Source organism: Dendrobates tinctorius, unplaced genomic scaffold, assembly GCF_039654945.1.
Source record: "Dendrobates tinctorius isolate UK_male_01 unplaced genomic scaffold, ASM3965494v1 ptg000394l, whole genome shotgun sequence".
Lineage (NCBI taxonomy): Eukaryota > Metazoa > Chordata > Amphibia > Anura > Dendrobatidae > Dendrobates > Dendrobates tinctorius.
Window position 1 is genome coordinate 505,906 of NW_027362060.1, and position 13,520 is coordinate 519,425.

Sequence of the window (13,520 nt, forward strand, 5' to 3'; positions counted from 1 at the left end):
TTTTTATTTTATATGCAGCTAGGTATAATATGATGAATCATTTTCCATTAGTAACATCAGCACAGTTGTAAATGAAAACATACTAAAGGTTGATTTGAATAATAATTTCTTGACTGTGGTCCAATATACTGTATACTACCTAATTTATATATAAAATGATGATAGATGGATTGTTGAATCAATTTATAGATAGATAGATCACATTCCTCATTGTCCTAAAGCAGGGGTGGGAAATCTCCAGCCCCACCCTTGTTCTTTTCTCCTGCCCCCAAGCAGATTCCTAGGGACCGCAGTGCTCAGTCTTGCAGAACACATTTTGCTGTGCATGGGCCATTTAATTGCTCTTTACACTGCGGGCATGCGCAAGCACACCTTCTAAGCGCCGCCCCACTGACCACGTATTTCTTTCAGCTCCACCCAGTACCTGTCCATCTCTGTGCTGCCTTGTGTTATCTCCCAGCTTGGCTGTTTGTGAGTCATAAAGTGCAGAGGCTACACTCTGCAGGAATTGTATCCATTCTGTCCTGCAGAGATCTACTTACCCAACCTATCACTTACCAGCAGGTGATATATCAGACAACTCCATCCTCCATTTCTCGCTTGAACTTAGGTTCTTAGTAGCTCTGTTTCTAATTTCTGCATTGGCTTATTCCTGTTTTGTCTCACCTGTTATCGACCTGGCTTGTCTTCTCATTTATCCATATCTCTCCACTCTCATAGGCTAGTAATTCTGAACATGTTCTGCCAGCCCTGACCTCAGACAGTCTGACCTTGCTTTTGTTTCATCCACCTGTACCCTGTACCTGAGTTCCTGGCGCTCTGATCAGCTGCTGCAGTCCCCCTGGAACTGTCCTGGAGTGGTACCTCACGTCTACAGGTGTGCCAGTTTATCCTCACCATCAGAAATTGTAGTGAATACCCAGTAAACATTTAGTCAATGCCCCTGCAGGGTTAATTTGACTCAATGGGTCAACACCCACCTGTGCTAAACTACTGAATTCTGCGGTACATGCAATGAGGCATTACGTCCTGACGCTGGTCAGTGCTTTGTGTATGGAGTCAGCTCACTCTCCGCTTAAATCATATAGACAAAGATAGCAACAGAGGCCCAGCATCTCCTGTGATGTATATGCCCTAGCATCTCATATGTTTTATAAATGCACCAGACCTGTGTCTCCTGTGATGAATATGCCCCAACATGTCCTGTGATGTATATGCTGAAGCACAGTGTATCTTATGTAATGTATATGCTACAGCTTCAGTGTCTACTGTGTGATGCATGTGCTCCAGCCCCAGACTACTTCACCGCATCAATGGGAGAATGGATGGAGTCATGTAACATAAAATCCTGAGTGACAACCTCCTTCCCTCCTTCAGGACATTAAAAATGGGTCATGGCTGGGTCTTCCAGCAAGACAATGACCAAAAACATACAGCCAAGGCAACAAAGGAGTGGCTCAAAAAGAAGCACATTAAGGTCATGGAGTGGCCTAGCCAGTCACCAGACATTAATCCCGTAGAAAACTTATGGAAGGAGTTGAAGCTCCGAGTTGCCAAGCGACAGCCTCAAAATCTTAATGATTTAGAGATGATCTGAGTGGACCAAAATTCCTCCTGACATGTGCGCAAACCTCATCATCAACTACAAAAAACGTCTGATGACTACTGTGTTTGCCAACAAGGGTTTTGCCACCAAGTATTAATTCTTGTTTGACAGAGGGATCAAATACTTATTTCTCACTGCAAAATGCAAATAAATTTATATATAATAATTTATAGAATGTGATTTTCTGGATTTTATTTTTGATATTCTATCTCTCAATGTTAAAATTAACTTAACTTTAATATTATAGACTGTTCATGTCTTGGTCAGTGGGCAAACTTACAAAATCAGCAAGGGATCAAATAATTATTTCCTTCACTGTGTTTATCAGCCCCAGCATCTCCTATGTGATATATATGCTTTAGCCCCAGTATATCCTACGTGATAATATTTGTATATACAACAGCCTTGAGGTCTCCTATGTGATTTATATACTTCAGCATCTCCTATGTGATGTTTATGCTCCGGTCCCAGGGTCTGCTTTGTGATATATATGCTGCAGCCCCAGTGTCTCCTATGTGATTTATATAAAGAAGTCTCTGTGTCTCTTTTGTGATGTAATAGAGCAGTCTCAGTGTCTCCTTTCTGATGTATATAGAGCAGTCTCTGTGTCTCCTATATTTTGCATATATAGCAGCTCCAGTGTCTCCTATGTGATATATACTTCAGACCTCCCACATACTAAGTTGTTCTCTCCACAAAAAGTATGAGTCCGCAATACACTCAAAGTCATATTTGATATCAGATATGTTTTACGTTATTGCCTATTTTAGAGTAAGCTGCAGAATATATAACATATTCCACAGAACAATCAAGACATTCAGTATTATTTCAAATTGTGCACTTTGTTCTAGCCTCGCTAATTAATACACTTTGTTTCATTGCTACATCATTTTTGTAGTTCTCCATTTACATACCTTATGATAGCTTGTTTATTTATGGAAATTGTTACAGTTTCTAAGCACTTTTTTGTGGTAACTATAATTTGTCAATTAACTTTCATTGACTTTTAAGGGTAGTGAAAAAAGCAAAGTAATTGCATTTGTTTTTTTTAACATTTTTATTTACCATGCAGAGTAAAAAAAAATATTAACTTTAATTCTACAGTGATACCAAATGTATATAATTTATTTCTTAAGGTTTAGTAGTATGTTTCTGTGAAATAAAGCTATGGTTTATGAAAAATAAACAGATTTGTGCTGCATTTTTTTTTAGATTTGTTATCAATTTAGCTGTAGGTGTGGTTTTTTTTGTGCGATCAGTTATTGGTGCTTATTCATGAAGACTTGCTTAGTGCAAAGTTGCACTACCCCAGGCTTGCTAAAATGAAAAGCACTGGGATAACGTAAATTCCATTTTTGCAGAGCTCAGTATAAACTGGTAAAAATGTCCAAAACTTCCGGTTTGCAAAAAATTTTGCGACTTACTGAAGTTTTCTGCTGTTAAAGCTTTGATAAAGCCCCATAGTCTTCATTGGGATCATTTTGGGAATGTATTGATTCACTTGTATTAATTTTGAGGGAAAATACAAATATAATAGCAAGAAAAAAAACACCAACTCTGCAACCTTTCATTTTTATTCCATGTGGCATATGGTTATTTTATACTTCACTGATTTTTATTTTTTGGGTGGGGGGACTCAGATAGAAATAAGCATAATCAATTTTATTTTCAGAAAGAGAACTTGAGGTTCCTGGTTCCTGAACACTTCATCCTGTGTTTTGAATTTCAGCCCCTTTAGACAATTGGGTAAGGATGGGACATCAACCTCTGGATTGTTAAGAGTTATATCACCTCTGTTGAAAAATAAATCTCAATGTTGAACACAGACAGAAACTGAGTACCATAACTGTCTATTCTTTTACCTCTATTTTAACAAACTATAATACTCTTTTTAACAACCTATAATCCCAAATCGTAAATGAAAAAACAGCAACAGAATGCCGACAGGCAGAGGGGGCAGACCATGACACGCATACGTACCGGACCATGGGATAATAAAAAGGATTATACACATTACTGCTGGTGTACTGGTTGGCAAATCGGTCAAGAATACAAAGATATTGTGAATACAAAACATTACCAAGAAAACAGGATATCATAAATCAGGGACAAAACATCTTATGACCAATGATACAAAAATAGAAAAAAAAAATTAATTAAACTAACTACATATTTTTCTACCCAGTTCCATTCAATACTGTTTCTATTATGGGTAGTTGGTCTCTTTTTGCTAGTATTTGTGTCTATGTCTGATTACCAATTTGATTCTATATATTATAAGACCACCCGCATGCATCCTGCGTCCTAGCATGTTTTGATGCACTTATGCACTTTTTTCCCTCACTCACTTGTTCCTTGATGTACCATATTTTTCAAACTATAAGACGCACTTTTTTCCCCAAAATTTTTTGGGGAAAATGGGGGTGCGTCTTATGGTCGGAACATAATTACAAATCCAGTGGTGGTGGTGGTTCCGATGCAGCCTTCCTTCCCAGGGTGGTGTGGTTGTGGTGCGGAGGTGTTCTGTGGTGCTGCAGTGGCGGGGCTCTCGTGCGGCTGGCCTCCGTCGGCATTTCATGAAAGCCCTGCAGCTCCGTTGCTGCGATGCGGTGCGATGGCCTCTGAGAATATATTGCCGAGATCTGAATCTGAGCATGCGCCGCCCCCGGCGGCCATATTCCCGGAGCCACTGCATCGCAGCAATGGAGCTGCGGGGCTTTGACAAAATGCTGATGGAGGCCCGCCATGCAGCACAGAGTGGCCCTGCCACTGCTCCTGCCCCAGCACACAGCGGTGCTGCCACTGCCCCTGCCCCAGCACAGAGCGGCACTGCCAGTGCCTCTGCCCCAGCACAGAGTGGCGCTGCCACTGCTCCAGCACAGAGTAGCACTGCCACTGCCCCAGCACAGAGCGGCGCTGCCACTGCCCCAGCACAGAGCGGCGCTGCCCCAGCACAGAGCCCAGCTTTCCCATCACAGAGCCCTGCCACCCCAGCACAGAGCTCAGGCGTCCCAGCACAGAGCACAGTCACCCCACAGAGCACCGCCGCAACACAGAGTACCGCCACTGCACCAGCCTGAGAAGGGATTTCCCAGAGGCCACCGCACAAGCCTGGACCACCAAACGACCACTGTGACCACTCCTCCACCTGTGCCAATCCTTTCCCTAGTAAGCTGAATTTGGACTGTAAGACGGACCCCAATTTTTTCCCCTATTTTCCTTCTGAAAATTTGTGGTGCGTCTTATGGTCTGGTGCATCTTATAGTCCGAAAAATACGGTATATCTTTGATAAAATGTTACTATTTTCTACCATATTGGACTAAAGTACTTTGATCGCTTTTTTTGCTCCTTGTTTTTGCCATGTTCATCTTGGCGATTGGTCCCACTATATGTCATATATATGAGCACTACAATGACTAGCTTGGTATTTATGTATACTCTACCCCTTTAATCATGGTGCTTTATTTATTGATGAGCTTTCTTTAACAGAGATTGTGAGCCAGGCCCTCTTGCCCAACATCAGTGTGTGACCTCACAAATGCTTTCCTGAATCAGTGGATACAAATTGCCACAGATATATTGTAGTGAATGCTTTCTTAGAAGACTATAAACTGTTTAAGCTGCAAAAGGGAAACCACATCAACATTAGTGCCTATAGACTTATAATGGGCTGTTACAAAAGTTCCTGTAGATGCAAAGTGTAAGTGTCCCAATACTTTGGTCCATATAGATTAAGCCAGAGGCTAACTATTTATTTAAAATGTAATTTTCCACAAACAGCAAGACAAATTACAGAAATTAAATTAGAGTTTATTTTCACAAAAATATAGAGAAATAGAAAATCTCCTCCCAGAAATATCACGGTTGATGTTTAATTTATCTTTTACATATGCATGCTTCAGAATGACGATAAGCGCTTTAAATAGAGGATTCTATATGCATTATCCCATCCAACAACATCAGAAGATTATTATTGCATATTCATACATACTCAACAACTGTCTATATAATTAGGTCGTATGATCACACATCCAGATATACCATAGGTATAATTGATTTCATTTATTAAGTTTAGAAAATGAGCCTATGGTAGGATTAATTGTGCACAAATATACATCCTACTTAGCTTTTAGCAATTAGCAGATCCCCAGGCCTGATATTCTAGATACTTCTATGTGGAATTAGAGTATTCTCATTATAGGTGTTCTCAGTTATGTTCTTTATAGTCTATCAGTGCTTATGCTTTGAAATCCACCCCAATAGTTACTCATGGTGTTCTCGTCTGTCAATTAATTCCAAATTGTCTCTATCACCATTCATTGTGGGACAGGAAAGAAAACATTGCATTAAACATTTTCTCTCCAGAGCAATGCAAGTGTGTATGTACACATCAAATTAATTGGTGTTTTAATAATTTTTCTACATATACAGTACAGACCAAAAGTGTGGACACACCTTCTCATTCAAAGAGTTTTCTTTATTTTCATGACTATGAAAATTGTAGATTCACTCTGAAGGTATCAAAACCATGAATTAACACATGTGGAATTATATAATTAACAAAAAAGTGTGAAACAACTGAAAATCCTGTATGTCTTTTATTCTAGGTTCTTCAAAGTAGCCACCTTTTGCTTTGATAACTGCTTTGCAGTCTCTTGGCATTCTCTTGGTGAGCTTCAAGAGGTAGTCACCGGAAATGGTTTTCGCTTCACTGGTGTGCCCTGTCAGGTTTAATAAGTAGGATTTCTTGCCTTATGAATGGGGTTGAGACCATCAGCTGTGTTGTGCAGAAGTCTGGTGGATACACAGGTGATAGTCCTACTGACTCGACTGTTAGAATTCGTATTATGGCAAGAAAAAAGCAGCTGAGTAAAGAAAAACGAGTGGCCAGGAAAACGGAGGTGATTAAGGGGTCTGATTCTCTCATTGCTGTTTTAAAATGTTGATCGGGAATAAGGGTATAGCGCCCCCCCTAGAGTCCGAAAATCTCCGGGGTCTCAGTTACCAGAAGTTACCAGATCAGGGCTTGATTTTCATGTCCTCGAACATGTGATCATCATTATTCAGTGAATAACTGTCACAAGTGTGTCACGTGAACCTTGCAGATCTGGTGGTAGAAGATCTCTGAGTATTGTGAAGCACAGATCTTCCAATTAGCCTGTGTGTTCGAGTCCGATATTAAATGAATTTGATTTCCTTTGGTGCTGAAGAGGTTAATGACCCTTTCTGAGCTGGTTTGAAACTTGCAGCTCCATTTTCAGCTGTATCTGATCTGGTGGGTATGTCTTCCTGTGCTGTGTGCTAAAGCTAAGTGGTTGGAGTGGAGTTTTTGTTGTAGTAATCTGTGGTTTGCTGTAGTACTTATGCATTTATCTCCTGGTCTCTGTTCCCATTTAGTTTATTTCACTCTGTCCCTATTGTTGGTTAGTGCTTTTGCATGATAGAGGTTTTCTTTTATCCTTGCTTTGTCTTTGTATTTTGTTTACCTTACATTTCTTCCCCATGCCTCATGGGGTGAGGTAGGGGACAGATCAGGGTTTAACAGGATCATAGTAAGGTCGGAGACTCGGGCCTCTCCCCGGGACAGGGATAGTTAGGGTCCCAGTTCCAGGGACAGTTTGAGGCCCCCTCTTCCTTACCAAAGACCATCACAGCATGACACCACTATCTTGAAGTGGCCCCGTCCTAATGGTCTGAAAGCTATCCAGCGATTTCTTGGATTCGCAAATTATTACCCTCAGTTCATTTTCAATTTCTCATCTTGGACTGCTCCTATTTCTGCCCTGACCTGCAAGGGGGCCAACTCTAATATATGGACCCTCTCTGTCTCGCCAGTGAAAGCTTTGCTTCCTTGCTCTTTGGAGACGCTGTGTTGAAAAGGAAATCATTGCTGCTATTGGAGATTTGTCTTCCTGTGCTGTGGGCTTAAGTTAAGTGTTTGGAGAGAAGTTGTTGTGGAGGTGTTCTGTAGTGCATGTGTGTGTTTATCTCCTGGTCCTGTTCCCATTTAGTTTACTTCTCCCTGTCCATATCTCTCTCCCTATTATTGGTTGGTGCTTTTGTATGATAGAGGTTTTCTGTTATCCCTGTTTTGTCTGTTGTGTCTTGTTCACATTATATTTCCCTCCCAGGCTCCATGGGGTGGGGTAGGGGACAGACCAGGGATTAACAGGAGCATAGAAAGTTCAGAGATTTGGACCTTTCTACTATCGAGAGTACCCCCCGTTCCATGGACAGTTTGAGGCCCCACTTCCCTACCTAAGACCGTCACAGTATGACATTTTCTCTGGCACCACATTTTGTACCTTGGTTTGGATCTCATTGTAGTCCTTGCTGAACAATTGCAGGGCCTGTCACTTGAAGTGTTAGACCTGCAATTTAGGGTTTCTCAGCAGCAGACTGTTGGTCCGGCGGGCTGAACTGGAACCTAAGGTTGCCCTCCTGGATATGTTTTCTGAGTCAGAGAAATTTTACGCAAGTAGTATATGGTGTGAACCTGCATATAGGGTCTCTTCACAGGGAGCTTCTTTATCGTTATATCTTTAAAGGTCTCCCTACTCCTACTGTGTTGGGTCCTCCCTGGTTGGCTAAGCATAATCCAGTCATAGACTGGCAGGCCAGCGAGATAATTTAGTGGAGTGATTTTTGCAAAAATTATTACCTAGGTGATACTATCTCTAGGATGTAAGGGATGTCTAAGGCTGAGTGCAGACGGACTTTTTAGCCCTGCGGATTTTTCCGCACAGAATGGAAGAAATCCGCAGGTCAAATGACCTGCATTTTTCCTGCGGATTTCTTCCATTTTTCCTGCGGTTTTATTGCGGTTTTTGTGCAGTTTTCCACTGCGGTTTTCCCCCTGCGGATTTGGTGACAGGGGAGATGGAACACAGCACAAAAGATGTAACATGCTGCGGATTTTGTACCGCAGGAAAACCACGCGGAAAAATCCACAGCGTCTGCACAGCGGTTTATTTTTTTTCATTGATTTTAAGGCCACTGTACATCACAATGCGGATATGCAACGTTTCTGCGCGGTAAAATCCGCTGCGGATGCGCTGCAAATCTGCATCGTGTGCACACAGCCTAAAGCCATGATATACGTGCCTTTTATTTATGTTATGTATATTTAATGTTGATTAATATCCACCGTATAATTATCTGTATGCTTTGCTATTATCGTATTTATGTAGGGCAAGCGTAGTTCCCTAGTAGGCCCACTAGAAGGGGATATAGTTATGTTCAGAATGTAAATAGTTAATGTAGGAGGGGCTAACTGTGGTTAAGCCAGGGAGCATCTGGCATTTTAGTCAGGTGGGCTTTGTGGCCCTGACAGGGCAGGTAACCCTGTAACGTTTAAGGACAAGAGCCCAGCCATTCAGGGCCTGAGGGCCACAGATGACAGCAGTGCAGAACATTGCAGTACCAAGCACTATACTGCAGATGGTAGTGAGACAGTTGGCAGCAGTACGGCAGGACAGATCACTCATTATAAGACAGCTTGCTACGTGGGCAGATGCCCTTTTGTCTGGGGCGAAACAGACAGGGGAACTCCCAAAGATGGTGAAGCTGGACAGGGAGGATGCTGTGATGCCGACTGGTATGGGACAACCCGGGAATATTCTGGAAGGTGACAGTGAGAAACTAAGGAAAGTGAAGAAGGCAAATTGTGTGTTACCTCATGTCAATGCTGTAACTGAAGAGAACAGACTGAGAATACAAAAGAGTAAAGTTTCTTGTTTAAAGTTGGAATTGGACTGTGTCTTCGTTTTTGCCAAAAGAGTTGGAAAAAATGTGCAGCCACCTGGGGAAGGCCCTGAAGGTGAGAAGAATGGAGCAACAGGTATGCTGATAGAGAATTGTCATGTCTATGTGGTCTATGTGAGGGAAGACCAGGGGTGCCTGAGCCGTTTACTTCAGCCACAACTACCGCCCTGGCCGAACCTTATAAGTGTCTCCACTAAAAGCATTCCATCTTTCCTGTCTGATTGTGAGGAGGTTTTCGCTGATAAAGGGTGTCAAAAACTGCCTCCTCATCATGTGTATGACAGTCCTGGGATTAAGAACGTAAAATCAGATGTGTTGTCTTGGAGTTTCACTGGGGGTGGGAGTACTGAATATGCTGTCTCTATTTTTCAAGAAGGGGGGTCTTCTCTTCAATGTGTTTCGAACTTGAGGGTGAGGTATTGAAGGCTCAAGGGGATGCCCCTGATGGCCCTTAAAAGGAAATTGTTTGTACCTGTACATTTTGAAGGCACATCAAAACTCTGCTCTCGCTGGTCACCCAGGTAATAAAGCAACCATGGACCTCCGTTCTCATCATTTTTGGTAGCCAAGGTTGCTTAAAGATGTAGTTGACTTTGTGGCTTTGTGTTGTGTCTATGCACATTCCAAGACCCCTCATACTCGTCCGTCTGGGGCTCTTTTACCAGTAACCATTCCTGACCGACCATGGACTCACTTGTCCATGGATTTCATTACGGGTCTTCATTCGTCCTCTGGTAAAACTGTGATCTTAATTGTAGTGGGAAGGTTTAGTAAATGGTGAACTTTATTGTTTACTAGCTGAAGACTCCGTCGCTGCCCGGGCATAGTAACTAACTACGGTTAGACATAACAAATTATAATGATTATATCTATATATATAAAGCTGAGTGTAGAGCCCCGCCCACCCCGCATAGCCACATTCACTATAATATCCCACATCCTCCCGTCAGCCAGAGCTACCGGGCTACTAGCCCTAATATCCCACATCGTCCCGGCACCCAGAGCCACCAGACTACTACCCCTAATATCCCACATCATCCCGTCAAAGCCACCTAACTACTACCCCTAATATCCGACATCATCCCGTCAGCCAGAGCCACCGGACAACTACCACTAATATCCCACATCATCCCGTCACAGCTGCCAGACTACTACCCTTAATATCCCACATCATCCCATCAGCCAGAGCCACCGGACAACTACCACTAATATCCCACATCATCCCGTCACAGCCGCTGGACTACTATCCCTAATATCCCACATCATCCCGTCAGAGCCACCGGACTATTAAGAGAGGCCTGGCGTCAGAACCAGAGTGGTGAATGGATTTGCCCTGACTTCCATACCAATGATCCCTTTTATAGAAGCCTGGGGTGAGAATCAGAGCGCTGAGGGATTTACCCTAACTTCCGTACCGGAGATCCCTTTAAGAAAGCCTGGGATCAGAACCAGAGCGCTGAGTGGATTTGCCCTGAATTGCATACCAATGTTCCCTTTAATAGAACCCTGGGGTCAGAATCAGAGTGCTGAGGGATTTGCCCTAACTTCCGTACAGGAGATCCCTTTAAGAAAGCCTGGGGCCAGTACCAGAGCATTTGAAGGCAATTGCCCTGACTTCCATTCTGGGGATCCCTTTAAGAGAGACATGGGGTCAGTACCAAAGTGCAGAGTGGATTTGCCCTCACTTCCATACCGGGGATCCCTTTAAGAGGGGCCTTGGGTCAGAACCAGAGGGCTGAGTGAATTTGCCCTGACTTCCATCCCGGGGATCCCCTTAAGAAAGCCTGGGATCAGAACCAGAGCGCTGAGTGGATTTGCCCTGACTTGCATACCAATGATCCCTTTAATAGAACCCTGGGGTCAGAATCAGAACGCTGAGGGATTTGCCCTAACTTCCGTACAGGAGATCCTTTTAAGAGAGCCTGGGGTCAGTACTAGAGCATTTGAAGGCAATTGCCCTGACTTCCAAACTGGGGATCCCTTTAAGAGAGGCATGGGGTCAGAACCAAAGCACTGGATGGATTTGCCCTGCCTTCCATACCGGAGATCCCTTTAAGAAAGGCCTGGGGTCAGTACCAAAATGCTGAGTGGATTTGCCCTAACTTGCATACCAATGATCCCTTTAAGAGACCCTGTGGTCAGAACCTCAGAGCTGAGTGGAACAGTCCTAACTTCCATACTAGGGATCCCTTTAAGAGAGGCCTGGGGTCAAAACCAAAGCGCTGGATGGATTTGCCCTGACTTCCATACCGGAGATCCCTTTAAGAGGGAAGATGTGCCTATGGGATGGAGGATGTGTGATGTGTATATGGGCATGGGAGGGGGGTTCATTTCTGTCATGTGCTCTGTGCTCTAGTCTGGGGGGCAGACAATGGCTGGGAGCTTATGTTCCCGGGGATGCTAGATTTCTCCCACCATGTCAGTGTCTGCTGAGGTGTTGTCAAGTGGGAAAACTTGCTCCTAGCAACCAATCACAGCTCAGCTTCTTTGTACCAGCTCTGGTGAAATGAGAGATGCTTAGTTATTGGTTGCAAGGAAAACTGTTGCTCATAACAACCAATCACAGCTCAGCTTCTTTTGAACAGCTCTTGTGAAATGAAAGATGCTTTGTGATTGGTTGGTGATACACACACACATACATACATACATACATTCTGTTTTATATATAGAGATTGTTCATTACCTTAATGAGAGGTACCACGTGACCACTGAGCACAGGAAGCGCTGCCGGCGCCTGGAAGGAGATGCAGCGACAGAGCGAGGATGGTGACTATTATGTCTTCTGTTAGCCGGTGGCTGCAGCTGTCGCTGTGACACAGCTGCAGGCTACTGCCACTGCTCCGCCGCTCCCCCTAGTCGGCGGGGGGCTTTCTGGACAATGACTCTTGTATAAGCCGAAATGTGCTGAAAATCTCAGATTATACACGAGTTTAGAAGGTAATAACACACCGAGTTATTAGGGAATGTGGGAACCAACCAAGAAAGGAAAACCAAGACAAAAGAAACCATTAGCATTTGGACTGAGAGAAAATGGACTTTAATCCAGCAGAGAGGGAAACTAACCACGCAGCAAAAGGTCACCGGATCGAACCCTGAAACTGAGCCATGACACATACATTACATAGGAGACAGCGAAGCTGGTGAATACATCACATAGGAGACAGTGTGGCTGGCATACATCACTTAGTAGACAGTGGGGTTGGTACATATATTACAAAGGAGATGTTGCAGCTGCTGGCTTCACCATCAGAGGGCCAGGAACGCAGATTATGCTAAATTATCCCACACTGGCCAGCGTCAGGCATAATCCTTCATCGCATACGCCACAACATTCAGTTGTGAATGCTGCATGCACTGGGTCGTAGTACAGGGAGAAATCAAAGGGCCACCGGCTAAGGCACTGCAGTCCACAGGAATCTGCCCAAGGGTCGGAGAAAATTACATCTCGGGCAGTACACGGCCGGTGGGTCGGAGGTTCACCACATCTGTTGTAAAATATTCAGTATCACTTGTATTTTTATTTCAGCGCTGGAGTGGTACCACTAATGTAAGCTGCTGTCTTCAGCTGTTTCCGGCTCTCCTCTGGTCCCAATCTGCCATCTTGTTACCGCAACTTCTGAGTGACCAGAAGTCAGAGGTAACAGTCACAAGCTCTCAGAGAAAGTCTATGAGGGCCTCATTCTGGCTCTCATAGACTTACATTGAGAAGTGACCTCCTGGTCACCCATCAAACAATTGAACGAACCAGCAGGTCACAATGGCGTTTAGTAAATATGTTACTAAGGTCAGGGAATTAGTATTAAAACCATTCCAGTGGTAAATTAACCCCTTCATGACCCAGCCTATTTTGACCTTAATGACCTGGCCATTTTTTGCAATTCTGACCAATGTCCCTTTATGAGGTAATAACTCAGGAACGCTTCAACGCATCCTAGCGATTCCGAGATTGTTTTTTCGTAACATATTGGGCTTCATGATAGTGGTAAATTTAGGTCAATAATTTTTGCGTTTATTTGTGAAAAAAATGGAAATTTGGCGAAAATTTTGAAAATTTTGCAATTTTCAAATTTTGAATTTTTATTCTGTTAAACCAGAGAGTTATGTGACACAAAATAGTTAATAAATAACATTTCCCACATGTCTACTTTA